Source organism: Podarcis erhardii (genome assembly GCF_964252035.2).
Source record: "Podarcis erhardii genome assembly, chromosome: 2".
NCBI classification, from domain to species: domain Eukaryota; kingdom Metazoa; phylum Chordata; class Lepidosauria; order Squamata; family Lacertidae; genus Podarcis; species Podarcis erhardii.
In genome coordinates, this window is record NC_138498.1 from 18,745,764 (window position 1) to 18,761,194 (window position 15,431).

Below are 15,431 nucleotides of genomic sequence, written 5' to 3' on the forward strand. Positions count from 1 at the left end.
ACCTCTGGACAGTTAAGTCCAGTCAAAAGTGACTATGGGGGTGTGGACCGTCTATTTCAGCATCCTGTTCTCCCAGTGGCCAACTAGGTTCCTATGGGAAGACTACAAACAGCAACTGACCTCCCTACTTGCGATACTTAGCAGCTTGTATTCAGAGGCTTCATGCCTTTGGTAGTGGATGTCGAACATATAGCCATTGTGGGTATACCGGTAGCCTTGTTCGCCATGAATTTGTCTAATCCTTGTTTAATGCTACACTCCAACTCCACATTCGTGTGGGATGTGATATGTAAGTAGCAGTCAAGTACAACATTCCTTGTTTTCCTAGAGTGGACATGCAGGGAATGTTTGGTCCAGCCCATCGAAAACTTCCTGTTTCCTCCTGGCTGGGACATACTTCCTTTGCATGTGACTAGAGGTGGGCATGACCTTACCTGTCCAGGTAACAAAAGGGACAAGGCACACAGCACTCTCTCTCTCTCTTTGACTTCCTTTGTAGTTGGAGCAGCTTTTTGCTAGAGATACTCTGTTGGCTTCCAGAGCATAGCTCCACATGTATATACTTTGTAACTACGTCTGCCTTCAGGGATCACACTGTGCTCTGCCTGATGTAAGTAAACTTCTTTTATTGACTTTCAATAAGATTGTGGCATCTTTATTCTTTTAAGAGGGATTCACGGGAACTTATCAGGAACTAATAGTGAGAGGCTTACACAAGCCTGCAACCAGCTATCTGCTGTGCATTTAAAAGGGGAATGTGAATGTGAAACTCTGCTAGTGCAAGTTAGGAAGGATATTAATAAACAATATATCCAGGAGATGTAGAATCAAGATGAGGAGAGATCCAGTCCGTGGGGAGCCCCAAGAAATTAATAAATACAATTTGGACTATAATTTGATCTTTTTTATTTTAGTTTTTTTTAGTTTTAATTGAAGCATTATGATTGGATATTTAATTGGATGTTTTTTATTGGAAAATCAATAAAAATGATTTAAAAAAATAAAAATAAACAATATATCCTCTCCTGCCTCCCTGAACATTCCTACAATTTGGAGGCTTCTGAACACCAATTTCTGGAAATCATAGGATGGGAGAGGGTTCTTGTGCCCAGGTCCTGCGGGTTTTTCCCAGGCATCTGCCTGGCCACTGTGATAGCAGGATACCAGACTAGATGTGCCACAGGCTTGATCTTGCAGGCTCTTTTCTCCTGTTCTGATGTCTATTCTCTCTGAGCTGGAGGTTGGGCCAGTCATTCTGCTGGCTTATCTTCACCAGTGGAATAGCTCTGCTAGCACACCATTCAGCTAACATATTGGAGGAATTATTCTGGTGCAAAAGGACCACAGCTCAATGGTGGAACATCAGGCCTGCATGCAGAAAGCCCCAGGTTCAATCACACGTGTTTCCAGGTGGGGTTTGGGGAAAGCTTCCTACCTTAAACCCTCGCCAAAGCCATCACTGTTCAGACCAGGTAATACCGAGTCTGTTTGCATTTCTTAACACAGAAAGTATTGATCTGATGTGTAGAGATCTTTCCTATTCTAATTCATTCAAGAGGGTTCTGTAAGCTTCTCTGTGTGAAAGAAACAAGCAGAAGGTTCATGGTGTTTGGGTTATTCCTTCAGAGAAGCTGAGGACAGCTGACTTAAACTGGTTCTCTTATCTCATCTGTCAAGGTCATGCTGATTCTAAAAGTAAGGCCAGAAGGAGCCTGGGTTTCACTCTTTCTCTTTCTATCTCTTTTCCTTCTGGTGTGGTATTCTGTATATGGTATTAAGGTTTATTATAAGTTATTGTAAGTTTAAGTTAAGACTGCTGCAACTGGACTTCTTATGGACAGTGCCAATCCTGAATGTATTGGATTTGTGACCATTATGCTCATCCAGGGGCGCCGACTTGTAAAAAATATTGGGGGGGCCCCCAAGACCTCCAAACCGCTGCTGCTGGGGGAACGAAAGGGGCGAGCCCCAGGCTGCCCCGACCTTAAGTGAACCTGTGAGGGCCCGCCCTTTGCGGCAGCCGATCGGCTGCCGCCGTGGGCGGTAAATATTAATGAGCTAGGGGGAATCCCCGCTTCTCGCGGGGCTGGCGTCAGCCCCACGAGATTGTTGATGGGTCGAGAGCCCGCAACCCCACCCCCTCTCTAGATCGGGAGTAGCTTTGTTTTACCTCATTACTGAATGTATTTTAAAAGGTAACTATCGTCAAACAAGGAAAATAAAAAATACCAACATAATTTTGTGATTTTACAAAGCATAATATAACTAATAATTTTCTAAAATTATTGGGGGGGCAGAGCCCCCCCAAACGAATTTTTGAGGGGGCTCGGGCCCCCTCAGGCCCCATGGAGTCGGCACCTATGTGCTCATCTGCCTTCAGTAGCAGTGAAGCTCTGCTGGATGAGATATTAATTGTCTCTGGTCTATTCTTGGAGAATCCTGCAACGTGTTTAAGTTTTTACTCTGCGAACTATACGTCGGAGTTCTGCTCTGGATAGAATTTCTGTGACATACCGATGGTCTGGCTGAGTATATGCTCCACCAAATCCCATAGCTCCCTCAGCTGGAAGATCTTCCACATGCGATTGCACCCTCAGTCACCCTCAGAAGAAGGTTGGGAAATGTGGCAAGCTTGTGGGTGTGGGTGGTTTGGGTAGGGAAATCCAAAGTCTAAACGGATTTTGGAGCACTTTCAACTCTACGTGCAACTCCAAACTAGTGGTGTTGTTTTCTTCCAATGTCAGAGGATGAACTTATTGATTTGATTCTGTTCAGCGATGCCATTGGCGGTGATCAGAGTGAGAAAATCATTGCACTACTGGGAAATGGGGAAAAAAAAGATTTACCTTCATCAAGCAGAGAGAGAGAGAGAAATCCTCTGGAATGTACTGTTGCCACGAACCTGATGATTTAGAAAGAAGAGCAGGTGTTCATGCCAAGGGGCACAGTAGATGTGTGAGTTGAGCTCCAAGCTAGTGATGAATAAACCCACACTCTTATATAGAAAAAAAGAATTTTCTGGTGGATCTATTAGCCTAAGACCTGCTTATGAATACACCTACAATCTAGTAGTGTTGAAAAGATTATATCAGTGTGAGACAGGCAGCAAGGAAAGGGCACTGGGTATGTAGGCAGCTAACCATGGATGCTTGTTTGAACCTGTGTGGGCAAGAATGGTGACTGGAGGTCAGAGGGTGGGTGATTTTCTTCCTCCTCTTCAGTAAAGCATGGGGAGAAATACTAGTGTTATGTGGTAAATGAGGTTGCCTATATTTAAGCCTACAAACTCAACACCTCAACACCTTTTGAAATTAAGGGCACTTACAACTGGCAGGTCATGTTTCAGCAACCAAGTGCTTCTGAGTTTTTCTGCTGAAATCTGAATTTTGGTTCCAAGATTCAAATTTGGAAATTCACTTAAAAATATAAAATTGTGATGAGTGTAAAGTAACACTCAGGTGGCGCTGTGGGTTAAAATACAGAGCCTAGGACTTGCCGATCAGAAGGTTGGTGGTTTGAATCTCCGTGACAGGGTGAGCTCCTGTTGCTCGGTCCCTGCTCCTGCCAACCTAGCAGTTCGAAAGCACGTCAATGTGCAAGTAGATAAATAGGTACCACTCCGGTGGGAAGGTAAACGGCGTTTCCGTGTGCTGCTCTGGTTTGCCAGAAGCGGCTTAGTCATGCTGGCCACATGAGCTGGAAGCTGTACGCCGGCTCCCTCGGCCAATAAAGCGAGATGAGCGCCGCAACCCCAGAGTCGGCCACGACTGGACCTAATTGTCAGGGGTCCCTTTACTATTTTTGCCAATGCTATCTTCATTGCACTCTTCCTCCTCTTATTTATCTATTTACTGACTAGATTACTTATATCCCATTCTTCCAATACAGAGCTTCCCAGAGGCTCACAGTGTTAACCCAGCCCATCAACTGATCAGGCCTGCAGCCTATTGACTTCAGAATGCAGGATTCCCTGTGCTCTGCACTTGTTCCCAATGGTTTTCCAGGGCATGCCATCCAGATCATTTTTGTTTTCAGTGTGCTTTTCTGATTCCAAAATGAAAGGGCTGGATTTATGGCAAGCAGTGCAGGAAACTGCCTGAAGCATTAGGGAGTGGATTTGGGGCAGCGGCGTGGGAGGGCACCCAGGCTGTCTACTCAACCATCGACACCAATGATATTAATATAGCCTCTGAGATAGCTCAGTTGGTAAAGCATGAGACTCTTAATCTCACGGTCATGGGTTCGAGCCCCATGCTGGCAAAAAAATTCCTGCAATGCTGGTCCCATCCAACTCTACAATTCTGTGATCCTATCTTCACTTGCAAAGCTGGCCATACTGACCTGCATGGCCAGCTTTGTGCTAATGTATTCTCTCTCTCTCTCTCTTTCTCTCTGTCATATATATATATATATATATATATATATATATATATATATATGAGAGAGATAGAGAGAGCATTTACACTACTTGTTCAAGGGTGTGCATGTGAGTGAATTTAAATGATTGCAATGAGATCCATGCATGCAAATGTATTGCCTTATACCTATGACATGGATTAAATCACACAAGCAAATTGTGCAGCAAAGTGATGAAATGGGCTGTAATAATAATAATAATAATAATAATAATAATAATAATAATAATGGTTTTCAATCAAGTGGATGAGGGTGCCAAAAATTCCCAGGGCACCATTTGGTCAAAAAAATGTTTTGCTGGAAGATGCAATGCCCCCAAACCCAAAAAATATTCTCAGTAGAGGAATACTAGCTTGGCACACCTTATAGGCGTTCAACCAAAGCTATCCAGAGTAACAGAGCTTTCAGTCTTAACTCACACAAAGACCAAAAGACTGCTTTGCTCAGAAAAGGACACCCGCATGAAAAGGGGTCCATGGAGCTACTCCAGGGAAGAATTTGTCACCACACAATTGCCACTTGAAATTGAAAACCCTGGCAGAGTTGCCCTTTACCCAAATACGTGGCAAGATCCGATTAAAGTTATGTATGATGAAATCTCATCAGTGGGAAATGTAAGGATTGCTTCAGTCTCGGCTACTGAAATCAAAGCCGTATAAAACTGCTTCACACTGGCCGCATCATTAAAGGACATTTTAAATGACCATCTCCAAATTGGTTCTGCACAGTGTTCTGTGTAGCTCAGGGCTGCTTCATGCCTTACAGGAGAAGATGAGAAGCTGGTATTTCTACAGCAAGGCAACCACATCTGTTCTGTAAAGTTTGATGGGGGCAACACATGTATGCAGTGCTTTTTTTCCCAGCCGGAGCATGCCACAGCCCAGTTTCTGCACCTCTCTGGTGTGTGTCATTGCGGGCCGTCACTGTCTCCACCCGCTTCCTCCCTTTACGTCCTTCTGAGAAGCCCCAAATGAACATTTCAAGTCAAAACAGAAGCTGGCCAGCATGCAAGGGTCTACATTTTTCTAGATCTAGGACTCTGTCTAGTACCTAGCTGCTCCTAGCAATGATTGGTCAAGCTACAAGGTGGTGTCAATTCGCTTTTTTTTTAATTTTATTGAAGTTATTTACAACACAAATCTACTACAACAACTAAAACAGATAAATCCACCACCATAACATCTAAAACAAAACAAACTTAACAACATTAGACTTACAACAAAGAAAAAACATTAAAAGAAATAAAAGACTTCCTTTATCCTGTACACGGCTTCCTTATTTACTTCTTATAAACTGTTTCCTGTATAGATGATGATTATTGGTTATCTCAAATTGTAACTTAAGAACCATAAATCCTCCTGTGGGAATTGCTCGAAACAAGTCCAGGTGGTTATTTGGGGGCACTGCTTGATAAAATATTCTCTACATTTTCCCCATTCTTTTTGAAATTCTTGTCTGGGGTGGTCCCTGATTGCCTCTGTTAGTCTGGCCAATTCAATATAATCTAGTAGTTTATTAATTTGCATTTCATTTACTTCAATCCTTCTCCTGTGTAGCAGCGTTGGGCTTTAAGCTTTCCAGTCAGGTCTCTACCATTGCACACATGTGCATTTGTACAAGGGCCCTTCTGAGCTGCCCTAGCCATCTGCCTGAAATTAAGAGAACGAGGGTGATGGGGGCCCACTTATCTGACCTGCACCAGAACCAAGGGCGACCCCCCAAAACAGCTAGGGAGACAGCTTGCTGTCGTTTTCAGCAACTCTGCAGGTGGCGAATGTGGTAGTTGTCAAAGCAGCATCTTTTCAGGGCTGCCCCGATTCGCCCAGTGACTTACTGTAACATCTTCATTGTGTGTTCCTGCACCTATTTTTCTTGGGGAGAAAATACTGCATGTAGGCAAACAAAGAAACAAATAAAAACACGTACCTGGAAGATACTTCCTATGAAAACCACCAGCACCCTGCCATGCTTTTCTGCTATGTTAGGTGGCAGGGGAACCAAACCCCACGAACAGTTTGCCAGGAATGGATAAGACGAGGAAAAGTCCTTACCATCTGCTTTTTATTAAATATTTACAGAGAGAGGCTTGGGAATGCAGCCTCTTGGAATAATGGCTAAAACTCCAATCCCCTTCTCTCCCACTTCCTCATTCATTCATTCGTCCTCTCTTCTACAGGTGTTGCTGAGGGTCCTTTGCTTCTGAGCCATTTGCTCTCCTACTTTTAAGGCTCACCGGGTGCTGGGAGATGGTGGGTCTGGAATGCTTTCTAGTGACGTGTCAGCCAGCTGCTACACCTCCTCTCCCATGATTTCCCAACTTTCCCCCTCATCTTCCTCTGAGCTGTGACCCCCTCAAACCCCTGATGTAATTCTGAACTGTCTTCTTCTTCTCTGGAAGGGTCAGGCTGGGGAGGTGGTCTTTACCATTCCTCCTCTGCCCAGTCCCTGACAGGTGCCTTCAAAGTGGCAGAGACTCCAACAGCCAACAAGAGGGGATGGACCTGGATTCGGGATTCAGATTGCTCTGACACTTGTAATCTCTTACAAATGTATTGTGTGGATATTGCTTTGGGCATATTTAGTCAGGGGACTGGATCATTCAGGGGGATGAGCAACTCCTGCTTTTGCCTCCTCCCTGGGTGCAAATGAAATGAGGGAGCTGAAAGCTGTGGAGAACTGTTCCAGTACCTCCTTGTTAAAGGTAAAGGTAAAGGTAAAGGTAAAGGACCCCTGGATGGTTAAGTCCAGTGAAAGGCAACTATAGGGTTGCGGCGCTCATCTCACTTTCAGCTGAGGGAGCCGGCATTCATCCAGCTTTCCAGGTCATGTGGCCAGCATGACTAAACCGCTTCTGACACAACGGGACACAGTGATGGAAACCAGAGCATACGGAAACACCATTTACCTTGCCTCCGCAGCAGTACCTATTTATCTACTTGCGCTGGCATGCTTTCGAACTGCTAGGTTGGCAGAAGCTGGGGCAGAGCCATGGGAGCTCCCTCCGTTGTGGGGATTTGAACTGCTGACCTTCTGATTGGCAAGCCCAAGTGGCTCAGTGGTTTAGACCACAGAGCCACCCGTCTCCCATGCTTCCTTGTTAAACCATAATCCAGGAGGAGTGAACACACAGTAGAGTAAACCAGAGGAACAACAAAACAACAGAGCGAGGGAAATCATGTCATCCCCTATATCCCTGAGTTAGCCATGTTCCCAAATAGCATTGCACATCAGCGATACCGTGTTGACGCAAATCAAGAGTTGGAAATGATGCATTGAAATCAAATATTGTATCGGACACCGTTTCCAAATCCACAGAGAGAGTAACTGAAGGATATTTGACATCGCAATCCAGAAATATGAATATTATGGAAAAAAAGGTGGGAGCTACACTCCAAAATGCAAAATAGCACTGTTTCCTTCTGTGTTCCCCTTTCAGAAAAATCCTGCCCACGCTTACTACTGCTTCAGCAATAGAGATGTAGAACAATAGAGAAAACAGCATTCTTATTACCCCATTCCCCCCTGCAATCTTTTTCTGGTCCATGGAGGTTACAATAAATAAATTATTGCAGGGATGCTGCGTAAGTGTTTGGTATTGCCCTTCTCTCTTTCCTTACAATAGCTGCTACACAGACAGCAATGGGAACATTAAATTGCTGTATTAACTTGAATCAGCTGTGACTAGAGGCTTGAGATATCTGAAAGTGAAGCGCAGAGATATGTCCAGGTGTAATATCAAAAGAGGGGAGGGGGAAATGTTAAAAACCTCACCAAAATAAAGGAACAGGAAAGGAGGGGACAGGGAGCCTGTAATTATGACAGATAGCAAGATGTTTATAGGGCAAACAAAGTCCTCAGCAATACACTATAGGCAATTATATAGCATGTATTCCAAGCAATATATATATATATATACACACACACACACACACACACACACACACACACACACACACACAAATAATAATAATAATATTGGGATTAAAAACAAATATCCACTCTAGGGTTTTGATGCAGTCTTGCAGTTCCAGATTTATATAAAATAGCAAGCAAATCTTGCCTGTGTACAGCATTGCTTCTCAATCCCTGCATTAGCCTTGAGAAACAGGCTCATTTATGAAGAATATTTTATTTTTTGATAGTGCCTCTGTTATGATCTAGTGTGATTAGGGACGGTATTTCTTCTTTATACTTTTGGAAAGGATTTTCTTATGCTGCTTCTAGAGGGATCATTGATTCTTAAAACTAGATTTGATTGAGGCTGCATCCATATATTTTTTTTGCAGGTGAAAATTTTCAAGGGGAAAGTTGGAAGAAAGGCTTCTTTTTTTTTTTAAGGCTCACTAACTTCTCCTTGCTCACTTGTTGCCTGTTGTAAGGAGCAAAAGCTTCTTTCAAATTTAGTGACTTAAAAAAATTGCAGCCAGCTAGGAAACATATAAGCCTTAAAGCAATGTGGTCACACAACACTGTCATAGAGCCAGACATGCACACAAGCTTATGTGGTGTGTGTTTGTGTGTGTGTGTGTGTGTGTAGCATCTTGTATCATTATTACAATTTCCTTGCCCATATATGTTTCCAAGAAGATGCTGGTTTGAGACCTGGAACACTTGAGAGTTGTATTTATTTTCTTAGATTCTAATGGAATCTTATTAAGCTCTGATATTTATAAGGATAGGCCCAATTCATTATTTTAACCATTCATTCATTTGCATAACTGTTCATTTCCATGCAGATAACAAAGATAAGCCCTTCTAATTAGTAGTATACTGTATACTCAACACGGTTGAGTAAAATGGCAAGACTGGAGTGCTGCAGAATTTTTACAGAACTGAAATTGCAACGTGAAGCTGAAAGAAAGACATCCCATAAATTTTGGAGAAAACAGAAAAAGAACACTGATAAGATTATCTTGTGGACAGGAGATGGGGTCAACAAGTCAAACATTCCTTTATTGCCACCAAATTTAATCAACAAATCAGTAGATTCCAGTTGGGAATAAATAAATGAAGAATTTTGAGGTTAGTTTAGAATCTCAATAGGGCTAGGTACATTTCTTGTGTGGGTGTTACCCACATCCTTACTGAATACTGGTTTTAGAGCCAGTAAAGTTTAAAAGGCTTAAAAACAACAACACCAAATGCATGTTTCAGTGAATTGTTTTCTGAGGTTATTAGAATCAGACATCAATATGCTACTTAGTGTGGGCGAGTCTGGCTGATATAGCATAGCACTCCCCCCCCCCCCCCATTTCTGACACATCTTAATGTGTGGGCTGGATCTAAGTCTAAGAGAGAAGCGAAAAAATAAAATAAAACAGAGCTCTGATGATTAATACAAAGCTTCAGGCTGAAGAACACATTCGTCAACATCAGTGTGGCAGAGTCCTTCCTGGAATGTACTATTTTACACTACTAAATGGGAGCTACATTTTTTTTTTAACCCTCTCCCATTCCCTGAACATCAAACCCTTGGGTATCAACAAAAGGGTTAACCTAATATCTTTCTCCCTGGTATAATGACTGGGTCCTATATTGGCTCCTAGTCAGTTTTATGGGACAGTCACTTTAAAAATAGGTTATAGGGCGCAAGGACATGAACCAAGGGACCAAACAAAAAAACAACAGAAAATCTAGCACATTTAGATAGTGTTTGTTTGCACATAGGGTTCCCCCCACCACCACCTGTTGAAACTTTGACATCCGAAATAGCTGTGATTATCTTAGCCATGTTCAGTTTCATTGATGTAAAGCTCCACGTAGGAACCTCAGGGTGGAATGTTTTGATCCATTTAATGTGGGGCTTTAAAAAGGGCTGTTGTTATCGCTGTTTTTCAATTTAATCATGCAGATATACAGTCGCCACGGTACAGCTGATGGTTTAGCTGCAAACAAAAATGATGGAAGGGAGTCAATGTGTGTGCAAGCAAGGACATGGCAGAGTTTCAATTTAATGAATTCAGCAGACAACAGAGGTTCTACTGTGTGTTTGAGTGTTCAGTGGCATAGCGTGGGTTGCCAGTGCACGGGACCACCTGAAGGGAGTGGGTGGGAGGGACATGGAGGGAGTATGCATGTGCATTCAACTGCCTTATTGCATCTGCGTGACCCAGGAGATCACAGCCGCAGAGATAAGAAGAGTCGTTTCATTATCTGGAGAGGTCACTTCCTGGAGAAGCCATTTCCAACAGAGCCCACATACGGAAGTGTGCAGCTGCATTTGTTTTTGTCTATGTTTAGGCTGGTTAACGCTGATCTTTCAGCTCCCCCCATGAGTGTTGTCTGTTCCAGCTCCTTTGACTGTCTTTCCGCCCATAGACTAGCATTTGCTTTAACTCTCTTGTAAGTCTTTGTCATGCATTTCCTTTAAGCCAAATAAGAGGGGACCTCCTTTTTACCCCCTTTCTTCACTCTCCACATTCCAAACTCCTCCAAAAAATATAGTTCATTGTTTGGGGTATTGAAGAATTTACCACTTTGCGGACCAGGCTCAGGGCTGCTCGTTGTGGGCTGCTGTGTTCTGAGTTCTCACCCCCTCTCCGTCCCTCCTCACAGTGGGTCGAAGAGACCGCAAACTCCCTAAATGACACTGCTAGGTCCTCACTGTGCCCAAGACTTCTTCTTGGGTGTTTTGGGCTGCGCATTGCCCTCACATCTTCCCCTCATTCCCTGCTGACAACGGAGTCCTTCTCTGAGTGCCGGACCCCCCCCCCATTATTCCACTATGCGGCAAACTGGAAGTCTGGGTTCCCCATTTTATTCTGACCACCATCCTGTGAGGTAGCTTAGACAAAGAGACAGTGGCTGGCCAAAGGTCACTGATGGGAAGACATAGGAGCTGCTGCTGCCTTTTGTGTTGTTCCTCTCCCTGCTAGCTTACATGAGACACAAGTGAGACAGGTGACAGTGGAGTATCACCCAGCTTTTCAAAGAAATCTCATAAAAGGCAAGGTTCTGGAACCTGAGTGAGAAGACGCAAAGATGCAGGAAGAGAGGTACAGGGAATGGAATGGGAAGGTATCTAAAGACTTTACAGACTACCGAGAGGAAACAGGACAAGGAAAGTGAATCGGAGACTCCGGGAAAGAAAAATAAAATTATGAGGGGGCCACTAGGGGGCGCATTGGAAGATGGCCAACAATACCATCTCTCTGACCCACACGGGGTAATTAAGAAGCTGTTATGGGAGTAGGCAGCCTCCCTTGTTGCCCCAAGGAAATGGGGAACACTGCCCTTGCCTGCTGTGCCCATAAATCACCCCCTAATTCGAAAGAAGGGGGTGAGGGCCCTAGGCAGAATGCCCCCATGTGGACCTCGGCTCTCCTGGACACTGTCTCTGATCATGCACTAGCTGCAGCAATTTGGAATAATTAATTACAAAAGAAGCAAATATTTCAAGTGAAGAAGGGGAGTGAAGTCTGCTAATTTAAGTGACCTCTGCGAAAGAAGACGACGGGTTGGAGAAACAGGAATATTTTACGATGAAGATACACCAAAGGCGGGGTATGTTGACAATGGGACTGAATGGGGGGGACCTTTTTTTACTTTCCTTCTATGTGATTTACAAGAACCCCTCCTCATTAGAATCGTCGGTTGAACTGACCCAAGCAGGATGATTAAGGTCTGTGTGGAGATAAACTTTAACCAAAAGTATGCTTTATGCAGATTGAGAAGCAATAAGAGCTTTTGGGAATGGCGCAGCAATTAATTCGGAGTCGCCATCTTGCCAAAGGATTTATAGCCGGGAGGAAGAACGGACTTGTTTTTAGACTGCATTCCTAGTGAATCTCCTCAGAGGTTTTGAGAAAGGAGGCAGATTGGTGAAGATTAATGACGCTAAGACTGTTTTGATGTATGGAAGTGATGTTATATGGAAAACGTCTGGATATGGCTATTGGATAAAAAAATATATATATCCACGCAGGATTACAAACTGTTCTAACCAGCTTGCGGAGACTATCAGAGGTCATAAAGAGAAAGGAAAAATGTATGAAAATAACAACAAGAGATGTGGGAAAACAATAAGAAAGGACTGGATAGTACTGTGAACATCATAAGGTTAGATTTGTGGACATTAAAACAGCAGTAAGAAGCAAGAAGTTGATTGGATCCCCTTCGGAATTTGAAATATGGGTACCCCCAACAAAAATTTAAAATTCGGCTGTGTAATTTGGAATTTATGTAATTTGGTTTGATTTGATGTGATTGGTCGGTTAATAAAAAATTATTCTTAAAAAAAGAAAAGAAAAATAAATTTATGAGAGATAAAGGCACAGGGAAGCGTAAGGAAACAGGCCTGGGTTAGTAAGTGAACCAGGAGAAATATAAGGAGAAGTGCAAGGGTCAGGGAAGGAAACCACTGTGAGAGAAAACTTTTATAGATAGGAAGGACTCCATCATAGGAAACAGACTAGCTTACAGGTCTTGTGTTGAGAATAGTATCTAAGCCTAACTGGTCATGGTCTCATCAGGTGGTCTCTGGCAGGAAAAGACAATCTGGGACTCTGAGGATCCTGAGGACCTCAAGGACCACAATTCTGCCAGTCACCTAGTGAGCTTCATGGCAGAGTCCTCACTGAACCCTGGTCTCCTAGCTCCTCGTCCCACCTCCAAACCAATGCACCACTCTATTTGACCCCCAATAATGTAACTAACAGTTAGTGGCTTGTGTGTCAGACTAAGACTGAGGAGACACAGGTTTGAATCCTCACGCGGCCATCAAACTCATTGGGTGGCCTGGGCCCGTCTCTGCCACTCAGCCTAACCTACCTCACAAGGTTGTTGTGAAGATAAATGAGCAGGAGGGTTGACTAATGTTATTTCACCTTACTCTCCTTAAGAGGGAGGACAGGATTTTAAAAGTGTAAAGAATAAATGAGTTAAATGGCTGAAGCAAGTGCATCAAAACCCTACAATCCATTCACATATGAAAAAGCTTTGGAAATCAGCGCTAACCCATCTGGTATTCTCAGTGAAGCCATTTCTCTTCAAATTCAAAACCAAATATTCCTATTTGATGAGTCTGAAATGCTACTGTGAATGCTTAATGATTTCAACGCAACTCTTAAATGTATCTATTGTTGTCGGCAAGAGCTTTTTCTTTTCTTTTTAAAAAAGCAGAAAAAGCAGAAGGGCCTCAGGATAGTGGGAGTGACTTTCAACATTGTTCATTGCAAGTATAATACAGCACACTATTGTTTTCTTGCATAAGGTTTTGTTTTCCATGAAGACAGTTTGTGTTAGGGAAACAAGGCCAAATATTAGCTATTAAAATATTCAGCAAAAATGCACTCGCTCTTAAATTAATTTGTTTCATATTTAGGCATATCCTTCCTTTCTGCAACTATCACTACCTTAATAATAATAATAATAATAATAATAATAATAATAATAATAATAATAATAATAATTTATTACTACGGTCGGAGACCAGTTTGTAAAACACATAATGGGACCCAAAAGCAAAGCAGACATTTAAAACAATATACAGCAATGGCTTACATGTTTAAAAATGCACTAAACACCCAAACAAATAAAACCTTTGGGGAAAAACTATCATTGAAAATTGGCCCAGAGTCACCCATGGGTCCGAGTATGGGGGTTTTCTTGAGGGTCTAATTTGTATTGGGGGGTGGGTAAATGGCATTTTTGTGTGCTCTGGTTTCCATCACGGTGTTTCATTGCGCCAGAAGCAGTTTAGTCATGCTGGCCACATGACAAAAGCCAGCTCTCTCGGCCTGAAGCTAGATGAGTGCCGCAACCCCATAGTCACCTTTGACTGGACTTAACCATCCAAGTGTCCTTTACCTTTTTATACCGACCCGCAGTGGTTCTCCAGGGTTTCAGACATGGAACTCTCTCAGCCTACCTGGAGATGCCAAGGACAGAACTTGGGACTATCTGCACGCAGAGCAGATTCTCTGCCACTGAACAACAGTCTTCCTCGAACCTTCGCAGAAGAAGACAGTTTGAAAATCACATCCAGAAAGAAGACTTAACCAAAAGCTCCCGGGTGCAAGCCAGGGCAGTGTGCATGGAGGTCCTGGGATGTCAAGATGCCAAGACCACCCCCCCCCCTTGGTCTCACTGATGTGGTCCAAAGGAAAGCAGAGCAATACATTTGCACCAGCTGGGCTGCAGGAGTTGCCAGAAGCAGGCATAAAAAGGTAAAGGTAAAGGGACCCCTGACCATTAGGTCCAGTCGTGACCGACTCTGGGGTTGCAGCGCTCATCTCACTTTATTGGCCAAGGGAGCCGGCGTACAGCTTCCGGGACATGTGGCCAGCATGACTGAGCCGCTTCTGGCGAACCAGAGCAGCGCACAGAAACACCGTTTACCTTCCCGCCGGAGCGGTACTTATTTATCTGCTTGCACTTTGACGTGCTTTCGAACTGCTAGGTTGGCAGGAGCTGGGACCGAGCACCGGGAGCTTACCGCGTCGCGGGGATTCGAACCGCCGACCTTCTGATCGGCAAGTCCTAGGCTCTGTGATTAACCCACAGCGCCACCCACGTCCCTTGCAGCTGGGCTGCAGGAGTTGCCAGAAGCAGGCATACAAGGTGCTAAATTGGCTACGCTCACTGGGTTTAGGCAGCCAGTCAAAACGGTTCCACATTTTTTGTACATTAACTGTTTACTCTTAATCAGACCTCTTAATGCTGCAACTCTAGAGAAAATTGGTGTACTGTGTCAAGCACTTTTTAAAAAAATGGACAGGGATTTCAATAGAAGCATTTTTCCCGAACTCCAAAGTATAGACATTATCACAAAATTGTTTACAGACTACATGGAATTTTAAACCTTTGATCCTAGGCCACCTTCTTTTTAAACTAGTAAAATATGCATGCATATGAATCACTCTATGTGCAATCTTAAGATATGCATATCTACTCAGAGATTAAGTCCCATTGTAAAGTTGTGATACTAAAGTCACTTTCCTAGGAGTAACACCAACTTAGCAGTGGGGCTTATTTTTGAGATTGGGCTGCAAGTACCTGCAAGTGAAGCAAACATC